The sequence below is a fragment of the Octopus bimaculoides genome, chromosome 4 (genome assembly GCF_046866305.1).
Source record: "Octopus bimaculoides isolate indiv1 chromosome 4, ASM4686630v1, whole genome shotgun sequence".
Taxonomy (NCBI): domain Eukaryota; kingdom Metazoa; phylum Mollusca; class Cephalopoda; order Octopoda; family Octopodidae; genus Octopus; species Octopus bimaculoides.
The window spans coordinates 137848625-137873072 of NC_142931.1; the positions used below are offsets into that span (position 1 = coordinate 137848625).

The 24448-nt window shown below is 41.4% G+C and overlaps 1 non-coding gene across 1 annotated transcript; it reads right to left on the reverse strand.

The window, feature by feature from the left end:
• Positions 1–15948: 15948 nt before the first annotated feature.
• Positions 15949–16041, reverse strand: Trnay-gua (transfer RNA tyrosine (anticodon GUA)). The gene is made up of 2 exons: positions 16005–16041; positions 15949–15984 (listed from the first exon to the last, which is right to left on the reverse strand). It is a non-coding gene; the product is annotated as a tRNA-Tyr (tRNA).
• Between the last annotated feature and the right edge of the window lie 8407 nt (positions 16042–24448).

Sequence of the window (24448 nt, forward strand, 5' to 3'; positions counted from 1 at the left end):
TTTGTTCTCAGCATCTGTCGATATAGATATAATGTCTACAGCCATTACAAATGAATAGAAACGTATAGGAAGGGTTCAAAAATTGAAAGATTAAGTGATTGAAAAATACGGTTTTTACATATATAGGTGTAATATCACAGATGTTTACACAAAGATCTTTACGAGAAATATGATCTCTATAAACTTTCATATATATATATATATATATATATATATATGTGTGTGTGTGTGTGTGTGTGTACAGAGAGAGAGAGAGAGAGGGGGGGAGATAAATAGGTAGGTAGGTAGATAGATAGATAGATAGATAGATAGATAGATAGATAGATAGATAGATAGGTTAGAGCAGAAAAGAAAAGCTAACAGCTTGGCAAGGCTTGACTAGGACATTTAATTTAATTTAGCTACATAATAAAAGGTTTAGACAATATTTGACAGTTGCTTCTAGAAAATCTCAGCTATTGGAACATCATATCGAGCGAGGATTTCATAGACTGAGTAACCGTCATCGAGGAGTGATAGGTTAAACATATGTAACGGTGAAAGCCACCTCTAGAAAGGCGGTCACAAAACCACATCTTCAACTGCAGTTCAAACCATAATTTTAGTGAGGTACCAATTTGAGCTCTCAGAGCGCATACGCTCACAAAAACTCCTCATATCATTTTGTGTGGGGAGGGGTCTGTATCTGTGTCTCTGTGTGTGCATATATATATATATATATATATATATATATATATATAAAATATTCTAAATGACCTGAGATGCTCGTCGTGCCTTGCTTCTTTTCTTTCCCTTTAATACATAACTGATGACCTAGGAGTTTACTACGGATCCCTAGCTGCAGCCTCAGCTCTGAACTCGGAACCTAAAGGATGACCAGCTGTAGCCGTTACGCAACGTATCTATCGGTTCAAATCATCAGTGAACTAAACCCTTCATAGTCTCTCTCTCTCTCTCTCTCTCTCTCTCTCTCTCTCTCTCTCTCTCTCTCTCTCTCTCTCTCTCTCTCCATATATATATATATATATATATATATATATATATATATTGACTGGTGACCGCCGTTGCTGCCATCTGCAGTTGTTTTAGTTCAAGAAACAAAGAGAAATAGGGTTTGCTGAGAAATAAAAATGGACGGGTGGAAAAATTTCCCTCAAGGGGAGAGAATCGCTGAGAGAGATGTTTTTTTTTTAATATATATACTTATTTTATTATGTTTTTTATATAATTCATTCTTATTTATTTTTATTTTTATTGTGCAAGTAGATGCAGATAAATTTAAATTTATTTCACTCCAATATTGGAAGTTATTAACTTGGGATGAAACTACATGGTCATTCAAAACATTTAGCGGGTATATATTGTGTTGGCAACAAAGTTCCCGCCGTTTTTAAAGTTTGGAATCTCATTTTTTCCTAGTCAATTTTAGTTAATTTTTGTTTATTTTCAGATCATTAAAATGGAATGTCAAGTTAAGAAAAACGAGCATTTTCGACACCTCCTTGTTTTTGCTTTTAATCAAGGTTCCAAGGCCTCCAAAGCTGCTCGCGACATTTGTGCTGTGTATGGAGAGGGTTCCATAGCTGAAAGAACCGCTCGTGATTGTTATGCCAAGTTCAAAAATGGAAATTTTGACCTCAAAGACGCACCTCGTTCTGGCTGTCCAGTTGAGTTCGATGAAGAGCGATTAAACCAACTTTTGCACGAAAATTCTCGTCAAACGACAAGAGAACTGGCAGAGAAAATGAAATGTTCCTACATTGCTATAGAGAAGCATCTTCACTCGATGGGAAATGTTCAGAAGTATGGAGCATGGGTTCCGCATGCTTTAAGTGACAACAACAAAAGTCAATGAGCCACAATCTCGGCTGGTTTGCTTGCTCGTCACCGCTCAATTCACAGACACGAGCAACGATTTATTTACCGAATCATTACTGGCGACGAAAAATCGTGCCTGTACATCAATACGAAGCAGCGCCTGTACCTCAATAAGAAACACCGTGCGTGAAACAAGATCTTCATCCGTGTAAAACGATGTTGTGCGTATGGTGGGACTGGGAAGGAGTATCCGTTACGAATTGCTTGAACGGAACCAAACGATCAACGCGGAACTCTATGTTGAACAGATGGAACGACTCTACACTGCTATTCAAGATAAAAGACCTAATCGTCAGCATGGAGTTCATCTGCTGCACGACAACGCCCGCCTTCATATCACCAATATGACCAAGGAAGCCATTCAAACGCATGGCTGGGAAGTGCTGCCATACCCTCCGTACTCTCCTGATTTGGCACCAACGGATTTCCACCTGTTTCGATCTCTTTCAAATGCTAAGCGCGGAGTTTCGTTCAATACTGATGCAGAATTGAGAGCTTGGTTGGATCAATTTTTCGAGTCGAAATCGAGTGATTATTACCAACGAGGTATTGAAAATCTTGTTGAACGCTGGAAAGAAGTTGTAAACAATAGGAGTGAATACATTATTGATTAATTAGTTGTTATTTTTTATTATACCTTTTAAAATCTTAAATTTTAAAAAAATGGCGGGAACTTAGTTACCAACCCAATAGATGATCGACTTCATTTTTATGTTGTTTTTTTTTGTTCTTTTTTAGTAAATGGTGGAAAAAAGTTGTGAGAGAAGGAGGTTATTAAAAGCCCACGAGTCACTTACAACTGAGATTACCATTAACATTATACTGAATACGGTCGATATTTTCTATTTCGTTTAGTTTGAACAGAGGAGGATGGTTTGATTGACAGGAAGTCTCTTACGTGTTTAAGATTTCGTTCTGAGAGTCATTCAAGTGTTTTATTTTATTTCTCTCATTTATCATTGTTCTTTCAGTTTTTCCAGTGCATATTCACATTGTTTGTTAGTTCTTTATGTAGATACGATTCACGTTTCCTCTACAAACTACATCTGAGCCCATCTTTGTTCTCCTCGTGTGTGAATCTGGGATTTTTGGTCGCGTTTCCCTATGCTGATTATCACATCGGGATGATTTCGGATTAGTTTCCGATGTTACATCTCGCCACGGCATCTTGCTATCAGTTTATTGTGTTAGATACAGATTTCGACCATTATTTTTTTTCTACTCTAGGCACAAATCCGAATATTTGGCGGAGCAGGGCAGTCGATTAGGTCGACGCCAGTACACAAGATGCAACGTTTTCTGTTAAACAATACACTATTGGCTTATTTTTCGGGGAAGACGGATGAAATGTTGCAACGACATTACTGAAGTTATGAAACCGAAGCCGACATCGTTAATATTTGAATTCGGAGTATACAGTTAGAAAACTAAATGCGTTTAAACATTTAGTCCGGCGTTGTCATGCTTTCACCTCTTCCAGATTTCATAAAATCCTAGATAAGTTTCAAATATTCATAGTAAAGACTAAATGGAAACGTCTGTTAAGACAACGTGATCGATAATTTTCAATGCAGTATTCAAATACATTTTAATACAATTGAAAACTTGTAAGCGGCGTGTTGGCAGAAACGTTAGAGCATCGGGAGAAATGCTTATCGGTATTTCGTCTGCCGTTACGTTCTGAGTTCAAATTCCGCCGTGGTTGACTTTGCCTTTCATCCTTTCGCGATCGATAAATTAAGTACCAGTTACACACTGGAGTCGATGCAATCGACTTAATCCTTTTGCTTGTCCTTGTTTGTCCCTCCTATGTTTAGCCCCCTGTGGGCAACAGATAAATAAACGTTAGAGCGTCGGAAAATACTCTGCAGTATTTCTTCCGGCTCGCTACGTCTTGAGTTCAAATCAACTTTGCTTTCCATTTCTCCAGGTGGTTCGATAACGTAGAGTTCCAGTGAAATACTTGAACAACGGTGTCGACGAAAACCTCCTCTCTATCAATATTAGTGACCTTGTACTGAAATCTGCAGCCATAAATGGAAATTTGGGAAACTTTCAGATAACTACATATAGATAGACATGTATGAGCGTGCACTTGATCATGCTTCATATGGTCAAAGAGGATACACTGAGAGTCACTGAAACATATGGCTTAACAATGTTCGCAGAATGACAAATTAAGAAAAGGGAAAATTTCTTAGCTCAATTCACCTTCAAGCAAGGATATATAATTTGACAATAGATTATGGAATCTGACAATGGAATAGGCAATAGATTTTCTAATATTTATCGGAAAATGTTTCATACGAAATGTAAATACTATGAACTGTTTCAGAAACAGCGTATAAGAAGTCAGATACCGTTTTATGGCAGAAATTCCTTGTAACAAAAACCAATAAGATATATTACAAAGCCGGCGAACAAGTATAACACCATTACAATATAATCGCAGAAAAACAATATCATGTTCACTTAATGGCTAATAATGTACAAAGCGGTTGTATTTTGGACCAAAATGCAGTCTGATAAAATGGAATCGAGAGAAAATTGCATCAGTTTTCCCAAAATATATTTAAGAGCAGCCACAAATATATGTATTTAATGCTGAAAGAAAAAGCGAGTACGTTCTGATCACTGTTCTATACAGGGTGTTTTTGAAAACGTAGCAAAACTCATTTGAGAGTAGGAAAGTTTTTATAGTCGTATTTCTCCTTGCTCGCTATTTTCTGAGTTCAAATATATCCGAGCTCAGCTTTGCACTTCATTCCTCTGGGATCTTAAAATTAAGTACCAGTCAAGAACTGATCCCGCCTCTCAAAACGATTGCTGGCCTTCTATCTGCCACGTAACTCTCTACATCAGTAAACCATTTTGTCTTCGAACCCACCACAAATTATTTTAATCGATCGAACACATGCTACCATTGTCTGACAAGCAATTACATAGTATACACACACACACACACACACATATATGTATGTATGTATGTATGTATGTATGTATGTATGTATGTATTAGTATATGTATAGGCAGATAAGCCTCCGTGTGTATATGCATACAAACACACAGATGCATACCGAAACTCATTTACACACACAACACGTGTTTATGCGTTATGTGTGTCTCTGAATATAAGAATATATAGGCACAGGAGTGGCTGCGTGGTAAGTAGCTTGCTTACCAACCACATGGTTCTGGGTTCAGTCCCACTGTGTGGCACCTTGGGCAAGTGTCTTCTACTATAGCCTCAGGCCGACCAAAGCCTTGTGAGTGGATTTGGTAGACGGAAACTGAAAGAAGCCCATCATATATAGATATATATATATATATATATATATATGTATACATATATATGTGTGTGTGTGTGTGTGTGTGTGTGTGTGTGTATGTCTGTGTATCTGTGTTTGTTCTCCCAACATCGCTTGACAACCAATGCTGGTGTCTTTACGTCCCCGTAACATAGCGGTTCGGCAAAATGGAACCGATAGAATAAGTACAAGGCTTACAAAGGATAAGTCCTGGGGTCGATTTGCTCGACTAAAGGCGGTGCTCCAGCATGGCCGCAGTCAAATGACTGAAACAAGTAAAAGAGAGTAAAGAGAGTAAAAGAGTATATATAAAGATATGCAAAGGCGCGTGTAATCAGAGGCCAATGAAATTATAGACTAAAAATGTATCCGAAGAATCGGGTTAATATAAAAACATCAAAATAAACCTACCAGAGGTTATTCTGTGAAGCGTCAAAAGAGAAATGACATTTTTCTTCTCAATGTATTCCCAAAGTCCATCTTCTGTTTGTTTCACTGTCTTCATATTCAATCTATATTGATATTATATAAATTTCGATTTTTTTAAAGCAGACTAGGAAATGGGCTGCACAAATGAGCTGTTCGTATGAGAGCGTACACGTTCGCAAGCATACAAACACAATAGATAGATAGGTGGATAGATAGACAGACAGATAGATAGATAGATAGATAGATAGATAGATATATATATATATATATATATATATATATATATATATATATATATATATATATATATATATATATATATATCTTTTTATTATAGCCACACAGGGCTAAATACAAAAAATGGACAAATTACAAAGTAGAGCTTTTGGGGGGGGGATGATTTGGATCAAAAGGGATCGCGGGGAAAAAAAAAAAAACGTGGGTGGGGGGCGATCAATAGGGATCGTGTATCACAGTCGATGTAAAAAACGGGGAACAGATTAGGTTTATCCGTGGAGAGAAAAGCCTACGGAAAAGACCACGGTCACCTCAGGCTTTTTTTTTTAAAGGTACATGAAAGTAAGTACCTTCTCTCTTTTTGTCTCTTTTTGTTACAAGTCTATGCTTAAAATGGTGTCGTCTTTCATTCTTACCATTCTTGCCACATTTACCCATTTTTTATTGAAACTTTCATTCGACAACACCTTCCTCTCTATCCTCATCCTCCTTTTCAAGTGGTACTTGAAAAAGTTGACGAGGGATTGACCAGAGAGGAAAGTGTTTGTTTGTAGACCTTTCAAACGCGTCCACCACACGCATTCTTTTGCCATAGCTATCAGTGTTACAAAAACCGTTTTTCCTTCCCGTTTAAAGGAAGGTGGCGGAACAATATTCACGATAGACTCGGCTGATAAGTGGGCTCGTCCCACACGCGACAACAGCCGTTCGACGAAGGTCCACAGCTCTGAAATATCTGGACACTGCACGAGTGCGTGCAGAACGGTTTCGTCGCTCTGACCGCATCTCGGGCAGGTCGGTCCGGTGGTTTTCGAACCGTGTCTGTAGATCTTCTCTCGAACTGGTAGTGCGTCTCGATAGCATTGCCAAGCCAGGGATCTCTGGAAATTATCCATAGGCCCCGGCCCGAACGTCGTCTTGAAAAGGCGGGTTAAGAATTTCTCGTCGACACCCAGGTTTGCCCCGAGAGTGTCGTCAGACCTCCCCTCCACTAGTCCTCTATAGAACGCATTGGTCGTTTGGAAGTTGCACAAGTTTGATCCCGGACGGCAGAGCTGTTGTAGAGCTTGGCGACACTCGCGGTGCCATTCGCCCAGTTTCGGTCTCTTCCTGATCCATGTTTGCAGTTCGGTGAGTGAGACAAGCTGCGGGAAGGCGTGCCTCACAAACGGCGCCCACACCTGTTCACCGTCGTCAATGAAGTTCCAGAGATGCCGCAGTCTCAGCGCATGTCTGCGCATCATTAACCACGGCATCCCCAGTCCTCCACGTAACGGTTGTTGACAGCAAATGGATCGCCTCACCATCGGAACGCCACCCTTCCACAGAAAGCGGAAAAGTATGCGTTCTAGTTTCGTGATGGTGGCATCGGGACAAGGCACGACGGTCAGGCGGTAATCGATGACTGATGCGATATACACATTAGCCACCTCCGCCCGGCCTTTTAGAGATAACTTTCTCTCAGCCCATGTTTGGCTGAGTTTGATCACTCTACTGGTGATCTCGTCCCAGTTCTTATCCATTTGGAGGTCCGGACTGAACCAGACCCCGAGCAGTTTAACCGGTCCGTCCGTCCAGCGTCCCACTAGGGAGTCACTGTTGGACGGTATGGGCTTGCTTCTCCAGGTGCCGAGTAACAAACCCACTGACTTTTCCGGGTTAATTTTTGCTCCTGTCACCGTTTCGTATTGTTTAAGTGTCTCGCCTAGCATCTCGACGTGCTTTTCGCTCGACACTATGACGGTGACATCGTCCGCATATGCAGACACGCTCGTCCCGCAACCCAGCTCTCGTGGGATACCCCTCAGTGTCGCCAGCTTCCGCAGTAGTGGTTCGATCGTCAATACATACAGAAGCGCCGACAAGGGACATCCCTGACGGACCGAACGCGTGATGTCGAACGGTTTTGACAGGTGACCGTTTACCCGTATTACCGATCGGATGCCGCTATACAAGGCAGCGATCCAACCGCGGAAGACGGGACCAAAGCCAGCTGCCCTGAGGACGGCCGCTAGGTATCGATGGTCGACCCTATCGAAGGCTTTAGATTGATCTAAATTGATCAGCGCCCCACCCATGCCAGGATCCTTAACTACCCTGTCCATGATGTAGCGCATGAGGTGGAGGTTGTCATGGATACTTCTGCCCGGCACGGCGCATGTTTGCGCCCTGTCGACCAGTTTATCGATGACAAGCGCCAACCTCTCGGCTATTACTTTGGCCAAAATTTTCAAATCTGCGTTGAGCAGAGTGATGGGCCTGAAATTATCTATAAAATTCCCCTTGTTTGGGTCTTTCTTCAGCAATGTCACTGCACCTCGGCTCACGAAACCGGGAATTCTCCCGTTTTGTTGCCAGTTGCAATAGACTGATGCCAAGAGGTCGCCAAACAAGTCTGGCATTTGACAATACAGCTCGTAGGGTAGACCATCCAATCCAGGTGACTTATCCCTCGCGCAGCCCGCCATAGCATCCCTTACTTCAGCAGCTGTGATGGGACCCTCACAACACTCTGCCTCTCCCGCCGAGAGCCGCGGCAGGCCGGTCAGGTAGGCAGTGAAGTCCATCCTGCGTTCCGACTCACCGCTCGCACCGAACAGTCGAGCAAAGTGCTGTTGAAAGGCCCCACACATCCTTTCGGGTTCGAGCAGACTACATCCCTGTTCATCGATTAGAGACCGAATGGTGGCTCTGTTACCGCGTTGCGCCTCCACCACCCGGGCTTCTCGCGCAGCTTCGATCCCTTCGTTCCTTAAGGCACGCATTTTAGCTCTGACGACGCAACCTTCGTGTTTGGCGTTGAGGTGTTGGTCGAGGGCCATCCTCGCAGCCAAAACGTTGGTTGCGCTGCCAGTTGTAAGTGCCTCTTCTAGTTTCTTAACTAAGTCTCCCTCTACTCTATTTCGATCTATCGCTAGTTCTTTACTAAACCTAATAGATTCCGATTTGATTGCCATTTTCAGGGCAAACCACCAGCGGTTGTTAACGATGGCTCCTGTTAACGCCCTCTTAATTAATTCGCTAATCCGGTTCCTGTAAACCTGCCGCGCTAAGAGCGAAGCGTTCAGTTTCCAGTAACCGGGACCCTGCCTCTGTGTCTTATCTAAGTCGAGTGTACACGTCACAAACTTGTGATCTGTGTAGCTGACTATTTTAAATTGTGGACATCCTACACTATCTCTATCCGCTGTCCTACATAGAACTCTATCTAGATACGATCTCGACGATCCGACGCGGTTTGTCCAAGTCCACGTTGGCACGTTCGGATGGTCGAGTCGGAACCTGTCAGACAAATGGAAACGTCTGAGCAGGTCTTTGAGGCACTTACATCCCCTTCTACTCCTATCCACTCCCACATAGTCTATATGCGTGTCCAAGGTAGCGTTCCAGTCCCCTACTAACAGTAAAGGTCGTGACGTTCCCAGGAAAACCTCTAGACGTCTAAGGAAATCCGCCCGACCCGTTAAGGACGGTGCATACACTGCCACCAGACGGAAAGCACACCCGTTTGTGCCATCGACGTCCAAGACAACCAGCCTACCCTCCGGGTCTAGGAATATTGGCCTTACTTTTAGGTTCAGACTCTTCCGAAAAAGCACCGCGGTACCACCACCACCCATATTTGGTAGACAGGGAGAAAAATAAATGTCGAAATGTCCACCAAACATGGACTTGAGGGCCCGCGGGTTATTGAGTCTGGTTTCACTGATAGCCATGATTTCTATGTTCTGTGACTTGATGTCATTTAGAAGGTAACCTTGCTTCCAAGCTGACGCCAAGCCACGTACATTTACACAACCTAATTTAAGCATAGTTGAAGTCGAAATTTGTGTTTCATACACGACAGTAAAAGAGACAAGAGAGAAGGTTACTTACTCGTTTCGAAAGTTTTAGCTTCCTCTTCTTTTGAAGTATCTTGGATGAGGTTTTTGAAGAGTTTCTTTGATAAATATTTTTGCAACCCCCCAACCGCATTTGGAAAGAGGGTTTTGAGTGTGTGGTGCTGCGTTTGTGTGAGGTGAACTATTTTGATGTGTTTCGGTGGTGTAGTGCGTGGATGATTGTTAAGCTTATAATTATCTTCAGAAATGTTTGTTTGCGATATGATGTAGTCCATTAATTTTGTGTTTGTTGTGTCTATCGCTGATAGCATTGTGTGTGTTTTTGTGATGTTGGTGCTGGTTTGTTTGTGCAAGGGGCTTTCAGCGGTTACATATTTCCCTGCTTTGCATGCATTTAATTTTGGGGTTGTTTATGATCTTTTTCTTTTACTTCCTGTGGCTATTTGCCATTCTGTAGAACTTTCATCATTAGACGAAATGTCTGACGAATCAGAAGGGGGTAAAGGCAAAGCATTTGGTTCTATTTGTGTGTTTGTCGATGGTGTTGTGGTGTGTGGTGTGTGTGGTGTGTGTGTTGTTGGGGAATTGGGAGTAGTATTGGTCTTTTCTTCGTTCTCAGTGTTTGTCTTCTTGGTTGTTGTTCTTGGTGTTGGTGTTGGTCTGTCTTTAGTTGTTGGTGGTGGTGTTGTTTCTGTTTTGACTCAGGTGGTGGTGTTGTTTGGTTGGGTTGGTTTGTTCGTTGTTGCCGTTCTTTCGTTTTCGCATATAGCTGCTTGATCAATTGTGCATACGGTGGTGTGGGTAATAATGCTGGTGTTTTGGGTTTTTGGTTTTCCCGTGGCTGTTGTTGTTGTTGCTGTTGTTTCGCGGCAGAATTGCAGTCCTTTTGGAAGTGAGCTTCACTGCCACATATGTAACAGCGTGGTCGTCTGCCTTCCACCACTACATACAGCCTTTGCGTTGATGGTAACTTTATGTAGGTGGGTATTTTATTTAGTGACTCCTGGGTAATATGGAGAAGGATCTCCATTTTTTTACCCACCCACTGTTGCTTTTCAGAAACATTAATTTGCAATATGTCAACTTCCTCCATATCGACACATACGGCTGATGTTATCCATAGTGTGTCTACCGTGGGAGGAATATTTTTTATGATAACCCTTGTTACCCTCTGACCAAGGTAACTCGGTATCATTATTAACTCTTCTGTCTTAAGAGTTAGCGTTGAGAATCGTTTCGCTAACTCTTCAAGTTACATAATCCTTATATTGCCATACAGATCTCAAGCATTTTTCGATCTTTTCCGTGCTTGCTTTTTCTGTTTTTTTTGTTTTCGAGTTTAAAATTTTATAAATTTTTTGTTTGTGTCTTCTAAAATGTCTTGTGGTATGTTGATCCGCACCTCGTCATTTTCTTTCGTAAGTAAAGCCTTTGTATCTTTTATCTGCTGTGCAGTAAAAGATACTACCGTCGTTTTTTCCCTTATCGCCTCGGCGAAGTCTGTTTTGATCTTGTTATTGTTGTTGGTGGTGGTGGTGCTGGTGTTGATGGCAGAGGTGACTGTTGCTGTATTAGCGTTGTTGTTGGCGGTTGTGATGCTGACAGGTGTTGTTGTTGTGGCAGATGGGTGACCTTCTTCTTGTGTACTCCTCTGACCTTCATATGAGTTACGAAGTGGCGGGAAATTTTTTTCATAATTTTCTTCGGCGTTCAGGCGTATTTGAGCAAATTGTTTGGCCATCATGCTCTTCTCTTTCTCTCCTTCCGTTGTCTGTGGTGAAAGGAACAAAAGAGGAGTGGAGTTGTTGTTGTTCTTTTTGTTATTGTTATTCTTGGTGGTAGTGGTGGCTGCGATGTCGGTGGCAGTAGTGGTTTTGGTTTTGTTGTCGTTGGTGGCGGTCGTAATGGTGGTAGTGGAGGTGGTGAAGGCAGTAGTAGTAAACGCAGCATTCCTGGTCTCTACGTCTTGTGTTCGTTCATGCGGAACGACTTGTTGGTCAGTCTCCTTGCCTGCTGTTAGAGGCAAATCGACCACGTGTGAAGGCCTAGCCATATTTCTTTTACGAAATATGGCAAATAAGCCGGAGAAAAATCAAAAACTTTTGGAAATAAACTCCAGAAGGAGCCACTTCCTATTACAAAAACCCAATAGGGTCGAAGTGTATAGACTTATACACCTCTTCCACAAAAAATATTTTAAAACTGCAAAAGTTTTGACATATAAAAGGCCAACTTACTTGCGAGCCGATGTGACTAGCATCCGTCCAGATCAGTAGATAGATAGATAGATGGATAGATAGATAGATAGATACATTTCTTTTATTAGCCACACAGGGCTCAACGAATATGGTACAAATACAATGTAGAGCTTTTCTGTTTGGGAGGGGGAAGAAAAAAAAGGGGGGGTCGATCAAAAGGGATCGTAGGAAGGAAAAGGGGGTAGTTCGATCAAAAGGGATCAAAAAAAAAAAAAAAAAAAAGGGCGATCAATAGGGATCGTGTATCACACAGTAATGTTCTCGTGTAAAAGGAGGGGAGGACAGTTTAGGTTTGGCCGTGGAAAGAAAAGCCTACGGAAAAGACCACGGCAACCTTGGTCAATATTCTCATTGAAGAAACTATAACAGTAAGTGACTCTCTTTTGCCTTTTTGTTTTCTTTTTTTTTTCTTGGATTTTTTTTTTTTTTTTAAGTTCATAGGGTTATGCTCAAGATGGCTCCGTCGTTCACACGTGCCATCCTTGCTTCATTCACCCATCTTTTTTTTAAGCATTCACTAGACAAGACTTCCCTTTCTACTCTCACCTTCCTCTTCAGGTGATACTTGAAGAAGTTGATGAGAGATTGCCCAGAGAGGAAAGTCTTTGTCTCTAGACCTTTCAGACGCGTCCACCATACACATTCTTTCGCCATAGCCACAAGTACGATGAAAATAGCCCTTCCTTCCCGTTTAAAGGAAGGAGGCGCGACAATATTCACGATAGACTCGGCTGATAGACCGACTCGTCCCACACGCGATAGCAGTTGTTCGACGTAAGCCCACAGCTCGGAAATGGTGGGACACTGTACGAGTGCGTGCAGAACGGTTTCGTCGCTCTGCCGGCATCTCGGACAGGTCGGCCCCGTGTTTCTCGAGCCATACCTGTAGAGCTTATCCCGAACGGGTAGTGCTTCTCGATAGCACTGCCAGGCCAGGGATCTCTGGAAGTTGTCCATAGATCCCGGTCCGAAGGTCGTCTTAAACAGGCGGGTCAGGTATTCCTCGTCGACGCCCAGGTTCGCCCCGAGATCGTCGTCGTACCTTCCCTCCACTAATCCACTATAGAATGCGTTAGTTGTGATGCAGTCGCTCAAGGTTGACCCGGGTTGTTGGAGTTGCCGAAGATCAGCGCGACACTCGCGGTGCCATTCGCCCTTCCTCGGCCTCTTCTTGATCCACGACTGCAGTTCGGTCATGGAGACGAGCTGCGGGAAAGCGCGCCGCACAAACGGCGACCACACCTGTTCACCGTTGTCTACGTAGAGCCGGAGATGTCGCAGTCTCAGTGCGTGCCTGCGCATCATCAACCACGGCATGCCCAGTCCTCCTTTTAACGGGTGTTGGCAGCAAACGGATCGCCTAACCATCGGAACGCTACCTTTCCACAAGAAGCGGAAGAGGATGCGCTCCAGTTTGGTGATGGGAGGGTCGGAACAAGGCATGACGGTCAGGCGGTAGTAGATGACGGGCGCGATGTACGTGTTCGCCACCTCCGCCCGACCTTTCAGGGAAAGCTTCCTTTCGGCCCATTGCCGGGCTAGAGTGGCCACCCTACTCGTTATCTCGTCCCAGTTCTTCTCCGTTTGGAGGTCTGGACCAAACCAGACCCCGAGCAACTCAACCGGACCGTCAGTCCAACGTCCCACGACAGAGGCGCTGCTTGACGGCATGAGCTTGCTTCTCCAGGTGCCGAGCCGCAAGCCCACTGACTTATCCCGGTTGATTTTTGCTCCCGTTACCGTTTCGTAGTCTTTCAGTGTCTCGCCGACAAGCTCGATGTGCTTTTGGCTAGACACTATGACGGTGACGTCGTCCGCGTATGCCGACACGCTCGTCCCGCATCCCAACTCTCGCGGGATTACCCTCAGCGTGCCAGCTTCCGCAGTAGTGGCTCGAGAGTCAATACGTACAGGAGCGACGAGAGGGGGCATCCCTGACGGACCGAACGTGCAATATCGAATGGTCTTGATAGGTGCCCATTGACGCGAACTACCGAACGGATGCCCCTGTACAAGGCAGCCATCCAGCCGCGAAAAATGGGACCGAAGCCGGCCGCCATGAGGACAGCCTCCAAGTATTGATGGTCTACCCTATCGAAAGCTTTCGATTGATCTAAATTGATCAGGGCCCCACTCATGCCAGGTTCCTTAACTACCCGCTCTATGATGTAGCGCATCAGATGGAGGTTGTCATGGATGCTCCTGCCCGGCACGGCGCACGTTTGCGCCTTGCCGATCAGTTTCTCGATGACAAGCGCCAACCGCTTGGCTAACACCTTGGCCAAAATTTTCAAGTCTGCATTGAGCAGAGTGATGGGCCTAAAGTTATCTATGACGTCCCCCTTGTTTGGATCTTTCTTCAGCAGCGTTACGGCTCCTCGGCTCACAAAACCGGGAATTCTCCCGTTCTGCTGCCAGTTGCAGTACACCGCCACCAAGACGTCTCCAAACAAGTCAGGCATACAGTTGTAAAGCTCGTAGGGAAGACCATCCAAGCCCGGAGATTTGTCCCTCGAGCATCCCGCCATCGCGTCCCTCACTTCCGCCGCCGTGATGGCACCTTCGCAGCACTCCGCCTCTCTTGTTGAGAGTCGTGGCAGGCTGTGCAGGTAGGCACTGAAGTCCACCCTGCGTTCTCGCTCGCCACTCGTCCGAAACAGTCGAGTAAAGTGCCGCTGAAAGGCCTCACACATTTTGCCTGGCTCGAGCATTTCGCGTCCCTGTTCGTCCACCAGAGACCGAATGGTGGCTCTGTTGCCCTGTTGCGCCTCCGCCACCCGAGCCTCTCGCGCGGCTCCAACACCTTCGTTCCTTAGAGCACGTATCCTAGCCCTGACAACGCACCCTTCATGTTTGGCGTTGAAGTGTTGGTCTAGAGCCAACCTCGCTGCCAAAACGTTGGATGCGATGCCACTTCTAATTGCCTCTTCTAGTTTCTTAACTAGTTCACCCTCAACTCTGTTTCTGTCTATGACTAGTGCTTTGCTATACCTAACCGCTTCTGCTTTTATTGCTCTCTTGAGGGCAAACCACCATTTGTTATTGATGATGGCTCCCGCCAAAGCCCTCTTTACTAACGTGCTAATCCGGTCTCTGAAAACTTGTCTCGACGGGAAAGATGCGTTTAGTTTCCAGTAACCGGGGCCCTGCCTATGTGTCTTATCTAAGTCTAGCGTACACGTCACAAGTTTGTGATCTGTGTAGCTGACTATGTGAAATTGTGGACACGCTATGCTATCTTTATCTACTCTCCTACACAGTACTCTATCTAGATATGATCTCGACGACCCGATGCGGTTTGTCCATGTCCACATTGACGCATTCGGATGGTCGAGTCGGTACCTGTCAGACAGTTGAAAGCGTCTGAGCAGGTCTTTGAGGCATTTGCATCCCCGTCTATTTCTATCTCTGCCCACATAGTCTAGATGCGTGTCCAAGGTAGCATTCCAATCCCCCACTAAAAGTAAAGGACGAGACGTTTCTAGGAATACTTCTAGACGTCGAAAGAAATCCGACCTACCTGTTAAAGGTGGTGCGTATACTGATATGAGTCGAAAGGCACACCCATCGCTGCCATCGACATCCAGAACAACCAATCTACCCTCCGGGTCTATGAATACTGTCTTTACTTCGAGATCCAGACTCTTGCGAAAGAGTACCGCCGTGCCACTACCGCCCATTCTCGGCAGACAGGGAGAAAAATAAATGTTAAACTGTCTGCCAAACATGGACGTTAGGGCCCGCGAATCGTGGAGTCTGGTCTCGCTGATGGCTATGATTTCTAGTTTGTGTGACTTTATGTCGTTTAGGAGGTACCCTTGTTTCCAAGGAGACCCCAAGCCACGCGCATTTACACAACCAATCTTGAGCATAATTCTAATGTGACTGTTAGAGTTTTAAGGAGAGTCACTTACCCTTCGAGAGTTTTTGTCTCCTCCTTCGGGTTTTCTTCGAGGAGATCCTTGTACAGTTTTTTCGCCTAAAGAAAATCAAGAATCTCGCGAGACGGATTCGAACCACCGACCTAAGGATGTCAGAAGTTTAATTACCAACTACAGTCCTCCGCTCTACCAACTGAGCTATCGCGAGATAGATAGATAGATAGATAGATAGATAGATAGATAGATAGATAGATAGATAGATAGATAGATAGACAGACAGATTTATACACACATATATATATGTGCATACATACGTACATATATATATATACAGATTGATAGGTAGATAGATATATTTATACACACATACATATGTGCTTACATACTATTATACATATAAGCACACACGTGTGACTGTGTTTGTGTGTGTGTGTGTGTGCATGTATGTAAATTAGAAGCAGAGAAGATACAAGAAAAAAAAGTAGCGTCACTTTACAAAATCTAATTTATAATTTATAATTCAGTGCAGTTATAGTAAATCGGTAAAGTCTCTTGCAGTTGTTTCTAGAATTGCTAGACATGCGCATTATGAGTTATTCAGCAAAAATACGATGTGCGCACGCGCGTGTATACATATATATATGTGTGTGTGTGTGTGTGTGTGTGTGTGTGTGTGTGTGTGTGTGTGTATATATATATATATGTATATATATTTGCATGTACATATATATAAATATGTATATATAGATACATACATACACACACATATATATATACATAAATATACATATATACATACATATACATACATAATATATAGAAACACGCACATATATATACATAAATATGCATGTATATATTTATAAATATATATATACATATATATATATATACACACACACATATATATACACATATATATACACATATACATACATGTATATATACGTACATGCATGTATATATACATACACGTATATATATTTATATATTTATATATATATATATATGTGTGTGTGTGTGTGTGTGTGTGTGTCTGTGTGTGTGTGTGTGTGTGTGTGTGTGTGTGTGTGTGTGTAAATATATATCTGTGTAGGTATGTATGTATGTATGTGTACTAGAGGGTTTCTGGATAGGAAACTCGCTTTCCAACTATGTGGTTTCGTGTTCAGCTCCAGTGCGTGGTATCTTGAAGAAATGTGTTCTACTATTGCTTTGTATCTGCCAATACCCTGTGAGTGAATTTACCAGACGGAAACTGCATGGAAGCCTCTCATGTATCTGTGTGTGTGTGTGTGTGTGTGTGTATAAGCGCGTTCTAGACCACCCACTCAGCAACCGGTATTGGTATGTTTATGTCCCGCTAACCTCAGCGGATCAGCAGTAGAGTAAGAGAAAATAAGAAAATAACGAGATCGATCTTTTTGATTAAAACGCTTAACGGCAGTGACCGACATTTGTAGTTCAGTGATCGAATCAAGTATACAATAAAAAAAGAAAGATCGGTAGATTACAGAGAGAGAGAGGGGGGAGAAAGAAAGAAAGTTAGATAGATATGTTTCTTTATTAGCCACATATAGATAGATAGATAGATACATACATACATACATACATAAATAGACAGACAGACGGACAAACAGACAGGCAGATAGATAGATAGATAGATAGATAGATAGATAGATAGATAGATAGATAGATAGATAGATAGATAGGGAGAATTCACCAAAAAAAACAACAGTCGAAGACAGGTGGTGTAGAAAACAAACAGATGTATTAGTATAACGCTCGGGAATTGAAAAAGTCTTTAACGTTTCGAGCCTACGCTCTTCCACAGAAAGAAACAAGGAGAGAAATAAAGGAGAGAAAAAATGTGTGTAGAGTTTAGCGATCTATCATATAGATAAATAGACAGACAGACAGACAGACAGATAGAAAGATAGATAGATAGATAGATAGTTAGATAGATACATTTCTTTTATTAGCCACACAGGGCTCAACGAAGATGGGACAAATACAATGTAGAGCTTTTCTTTTTGGGAGGGGGAAGGAAGGAAAAAAAAAAAAAAAAAAAAAAAAAGAAATTGGTGGTGTCGATCAAAAGGGATCGTAGGAAGGGAAAAAGGGGCAGTTCGATCAAAAGGGATCGAAAAAAAAGAAAAGGAAAGGCCGATCAATAGGGATCGTGTATCACACAGTAATGTTCTCGTGTAAAAAGAGGGGAGGACAGTTTAGGTTTAGCCGTGGAAGGAAAAGCCCACGGAAAAGACCACGGTAACCTTGGTCAATATTCTCATTGAAGAAACTATAACAGTAAGTGACTCTCTTTTGCCTTTTTGTTTTATTTTTTTTTCTTGTTCATAGGGTTATGCTCAAGATGGCTCCGTCGTTCACACGTGCCATCCTTGCTACATTCACCCATCTTTTTTTGAAGCATTCACTAGACAAGACTTCCCTTTCTACTCTCAACTTCCTCTTCAGGTGATACTTGAAGAAGTTGATGAGAGATTGCCCAGAGAGGAAAGTCTTTGTCTCTAGACCTTTCAGACGCGTCCACCATACACATTCTTTCGCCATAGCCACAAGTACGATGAAAATAGCTCTTCCTTCCCGTTTAAAGGAAGGAGGCGCGACAATATTCACGATAGACTCGGCTGATAGACCGACTCGTCCCACACGCGATAGCAGTTGTTCGACGTAAGCCCACAGCTCGGAAATGGTGGGACACTGTACGAGTGCGTGCAGAACGGTTTCGTCGCTCTGCCGGCATCTCGGACAGGTCGGCCCCGTGTTTCTCGAGCCATGCCTGTAGAGCTTATCCCGAACGGGTAGTGCTTCTCGATAGCACTGCCAGGCCAGGGATCTCTGGAAGTTGTCCATAGGTCCCGGCCCGAAGGTCGTCTTAAACAGGCGGGTCAGGTATTCCTCGTCGACGCCCAGGTTCGCCCCGAGATCGTCGTCGTACCTTCCCTCCACTAAGATAGATAGATAGATAGATAGATAGATAGATAGATAGATAGATAGATAGAAATATCGGAAATCTATTCTCTAAAGATAAGGTTAATAACTGGAAGTGTTATTATCTTATCAAAAATTAAAATGTTGATAAGTGATAGTTATACAGCTGAAATACTTACATGTTAAGCTTCATTACACCTAATATTGATGCAAATCATAGATATTTGTAAAGTTATCATCAGAGATACAACTAAATTACATGATTAGTAGCGTTACAACACATATATCGAAATGTTCATAAATCAAGTGACGTTTGAAAATAAATCTCCATGATAACAAAACTATCAATGTTTCATAAGCGACATTATTATTTATTCCCGTAGAGCAGAAATAATGTTTAACGGTAGCGTTGTTTTAAGTCATAACGATCCGCTATTTCCTTCATCTAACCTGAGTTCTCTTTGCAGCTAATAATTAAACGCAAGAACATATGTTTAATAGCAGAGAAATTGATTAAATCTTTTGATAATGTATCCATTCTTATGTAAAACAAATCGTTTAGACTTCTAAAGGGCGAACACAACTTCTGCTAGAAGATAACTATCATAAAAGCTTGAACAGCAATCGATACAAATAAATAGATTTTAATCACATAACAGAGAAAATGACTAAAAACTTATCAAATTGACATTGATCAATAACGTCTTTATTTTTCGACATTAATCAGAAGGCACTTAGTATTTTTTTTATAATTATTAGGCAATTTAAAAGACGGCAAACAATTAAAAGTTTATGAGATACTGAAAATGTATGTATTCATTATTTAATCACTGAATGCTATTTTATTAAATAAACAAACAGTAATTTTCTGTTCTTTTCGTGTTTTTGTTGTTGGTGAATTAATCAAACCCCGTTTTGTTAAGTGATTGTCTAAAGCTATTTATTAACAATTTCAAAATTGAGAAACTACTTGATGCTTAATTGTATACAGGTAGTGAAAGAGTCATTGTTGTTGCGTGATGAATACAAATTATTAACTTAGGTTATAGTATAAATTCAATATAACCTTCCCACTTAGCAATTTAAAGTCATTCTCACAAATTTCTATCTCCCTTGTAGCTACAGCACTGGTGATTTAGATTTGACTAAATGGTGGGTATTTTCAAGTTGTAATTACATAGAAACTTAGACCACTTGAGGTCCAATTCGATACCTATATAAGAACAACTTACCGTACTTATGTATCATTCTTGTATCGCTGCTTTAGTGTAGTAGCACACTCCTGAAAAGCCATTCTTATTAAACAGTTGCTATTCTAGATTGCTTTTATAACACTTAAAAGCAGAGCTTCTCGTGTCTTTCATTCCGATCGAGATATTTGAATACTTCTACTCAAAGCGTCTTCGCATTTCTTGTTTACAGCAACGTAACAATACTTAATTTTATGTCGCCAATGTTGATAGCTTACTGTTTAGAATATTCAGCCCACGATCGTAAGGCTGTGAATTCTATTCCGGGTGGCGCGTTGTGTCCTTCAGCAAGACACTTTATTTCATGTTGCTCCACTCCACTCAGCTGGAAAAAAATGAGCTGTACCAGTCCGTCAAAGATCCAGTATTATCAATTTCTAAGTGCCACTGAATCTCACTGCGAATCACGTTAATTGTACGCCTGTCTGTGGAGTGCTCAGAATTCAGTGTTGATTGAGGTTTTAAGACGTTGTGTATGAAATAAGTCTTACTAACCTCAAACCTTAACGCTGTTTCATTTCCTCTATTAATGTTAATGTTTCGACACTTCGCTACATTGATGTCCTGTGAGAGAACTTCTGTTTAAGCAATTATTGAACTGTGTGGGTCAAATGTCAGTTGGAATTTCATTGAGGGTATAGAATGAATATCTTTTATCTTTTACTTCAGACATTCGGCTACGGACATGCTGGGGCACCGCCTTGAAGAATTTGTAGTCGGATGATTCGATCCTAGTTCGTGTCCTTCCCTTTGTTAAGCTTGTTAATTATTCTTTTGGTCTTTTTTACTGAGCCGTTAAGTCATGTGGACGTAAACACACTAACACCAGTTGTCAAGCGATGTTAGGGGTCAAGCACTGACACAAACACATACACACGTATATATATATATATATATATATATATATATAGATAGATAGATAGATAGATAGATATATAATATGCATACTATAGCCTCAGGCTGACCAAAATCTTGTGAGTGAATTTCGTACTCGGAAATTGAAAGAAGACTGTCGTATATATGTGTATATTTGTGTATGTGTGTGCCTGTGTCTTGTGTTTGTGCCCCCAGCATTGCTTGACAACTGATGTTGTGTTTACATTCCTGTCACCTAGCGGTTTGGTAAAAGATACTGACAGAATGAGTATTAGGCTTACAACAAATAAATCCTGTGCTTGATTTCTTCGACCAACGGCCGTGCTCCACCATGGCCGCAGTCTCATGACTGAAACAAGTAAAGCAATAAAAATCTATGCCATTTTATTCCCGAGCAAGGCCGAGTATCTCTGCTAGTACATATATATATGTGTGTGTGTGTGTGTGAGAGAGAGAGAGAGAGAGAGAGAGAGAGAGAGAGTTTGCGTCTGTGTTTGTCCCCCACCATTTGACAACTGGTGTTGGTGCGTTATGCCCCTGCCTCGGCAAAAGAGACCAATGAAATACATATCAGGCTTTAAAATGTTTTAAAATAAGTCCTGAGTTTAACTTATTTCAATAAACATTTCTTTCAAGGCGTTGCTCCAGCATGGCCGCAGTCAAATGACTGAAACAAGTAGAAGCTAAATATAAGATAAAATGTGTTTCGTTAAGGCCTTTAAAAATAGGATTCAAGGAGGAGACTAATTGTCTATGTCAGATAAAATCGTTTCAAAAGTGTCAGCTAAAAAGATAATGTCAGTGAAACCATGTTGATAATAATTGGTCGCATCTTCAAGAAGAGGTTTGTCTCCAGAAGGCAGCGCGTTGCTCTATCATTCGTTCGCGTGTAGTGAATGAAAATTCGTTGGTTAATGGTTAGGATATTCGACTTACGAGCGTAAGCTCATGAGTTTGATTTCCAGCAAGACATTTTATATCACATTACTCCAATCCACACGGCTAGAACGAAATAAGTTTTACCCGAATTTCAATTGATCGGTCTTGTCCCATCTTGTATCATGCTGAATATCCGTGAAAACTATGTCAGCCATTTGCAGGTTAATTTTATGTGCAGGCTGTTCCGTTGATCGGATCAACTGGAACCCTCGTCGTTTTAACCGACGGAGGGCCACTTTAGAGTGTAGTATTGATTCCACCATTCTCCTACGGGTACAGATAGGATAAACAACGACAAGCTATTGGAGTTTATTCTTCGTCCACAATTTCGTCAAATCAATAGGATCAACACGAGTTCAATTTCAACCGTTCCATCTTGTTATAACATAAAAGCGAAAAAGGGGGAAAAAATTATAATATTGAAACTGCAAAAGCAGAAATCACGAAAATAAAACAACCGAAAAAAACCTCAACTGTTGTATCTGTGTTTATACTTAAGAGTTTTCTCTTTTTCAGCATTATAAGACTATATTTGCGTAGATGATCGAGTTGAGTTTGAAGTTTTAATGTCGAGAAACAATTATGGAAACACTTATCGTTGTTACTATCAATTTCAAACAATCTTTCATTTCTTTTCTTTTCGTTTTTTTATATTGTATGTAAAATCACGTTCTTATGATAAAAGAGCTGTCGGTAAATATTGCCTTTTCTGTCGACAATTTGGCTGAGTTCCTTCCGCAACGCAGCTTCTTTCACTGACTCATCTATTTACTATCACACTGGCAATGTGGCTTTGTTTTCTGTTTTTTATTTTCTTTGTCACAAACTCTTAAGACATTATTTCGTGCTTTTACTACTTGCATGCACAAACACACATATACACACATAGATAGATAGATACATACATACATACATACATACATACATACAAAAATGTGTTACGTGTGTATGAATGCGTTTGCATGTATATATATATATATATATATATATATATATATATATATATATATATATATATATATATAATATATTACACGCATATATATACATGTATATGTACATATATAAATGTGTGTGTGAGTGTTTGTGTTTATTTGATTGCAGATTTGCAATATAATTTACAGCGCTGCTTCCAAATTTCATTTTGTTTTTTTCATCTGCATTTCAACTGGGAATTGCTATACACGCACACACACAAACACACACACACACACACACACACACACACACACATATATATATATATATATATATATATATATATATTGCATTTATATGTACGTACATGTATATACATGTCTTCATATACATATAATTATATATATATATATGTGTGTGTGTATGTGTGTGTGTGTGTGTGTGTGTGTGTGTGTACACAAAAGATAAAGACAGTGAGACGTATTAATGTTTATATATGCAAATAGATACAGACATACATTCATATATATATATGTGTGTGTGTGTGTATTTATATGTTGTTTGTGTATGTGTATATATATATATGAATACACAGTAAACTAGATAAATGTTCCTATATCTGTTTATACACCATTTATTCGTACCATTCTCCTGTCACAGCGCAGCCTTGTTTATAAAATCTTTACATTTATTTTCAAACAAACGTGGTTTATCATCGATTATACCTACAGTAATTTCATTTTTTAACGTTCGCTTTTAGTGTTAAACTTTTGTGGAAATCTGTTAATACTATTATCCGGGCTAGCATTATACCGAATAATGAACTCAATATGATTTGAAGCAATTACTCAAAGGTAAATGTATATTGTGAGGTCTTCACATGACACAGTTATGTATATTTTAAATTTATTTCAGCTGTAAAATTATTGGTATTTTTGCTTTTTTCCTTTTTTTTTTTTGTGAGTGTTTCCATGTTGAATGTTTACAATGGTGTCAGTTGAACAGAAGGGAATTAATTGAAAGAATATCGTTTAGCTGAACGAGAGAAGATTTATGATCAAAGGCGCTCCAACTGAAACTATCATGTTTTAAATATCTCGTGGCACTCCGTCGGTTGCGACGACGAGGGTTCCAGTTGATCTGGTCAATGGAACAGACACGTGTACCCTTAGAGTAGTTTTTGAGGAGATTCAGCGTGACACAGAGTGTGACAAGGCTGGCCCTTTGAAATACAGGTACAACAGAAACAGGAAGAAAGAGTGAGAGAATGTTGTGGTGAAAGAGTACAGCAGGGTTCGCCACCAACCTCTGCCGGAGCTTCGTAGAGCTTTAGGCTTCTGTTTCTAACAGAAGTTAAGACCGCTTCGCTGTCTCGTAAAGTACAATGTATTCGTATCTTGTCAAATACGAAAAGGCAATATTTTACACGTTGCCTTTAGACCCAGGGAAACCTTCAGTAAGCAGTCTGTAATCAAACGTATACCAATCTTGAGCGTTCCACCCTTTAAAGGTTTATTTGTGATGGTTCCCATTATCACATGTATCCTTATCTAACAGCTGAATGGATCGAAGAAATGTGAATTATAGTGCTTTTGTCAAGAACACATCGCCCGGCCCGGTCAGAAAATCGAAACTACAATCATACAATCATGAATGTAGCACTCTGGCTACTGGGCC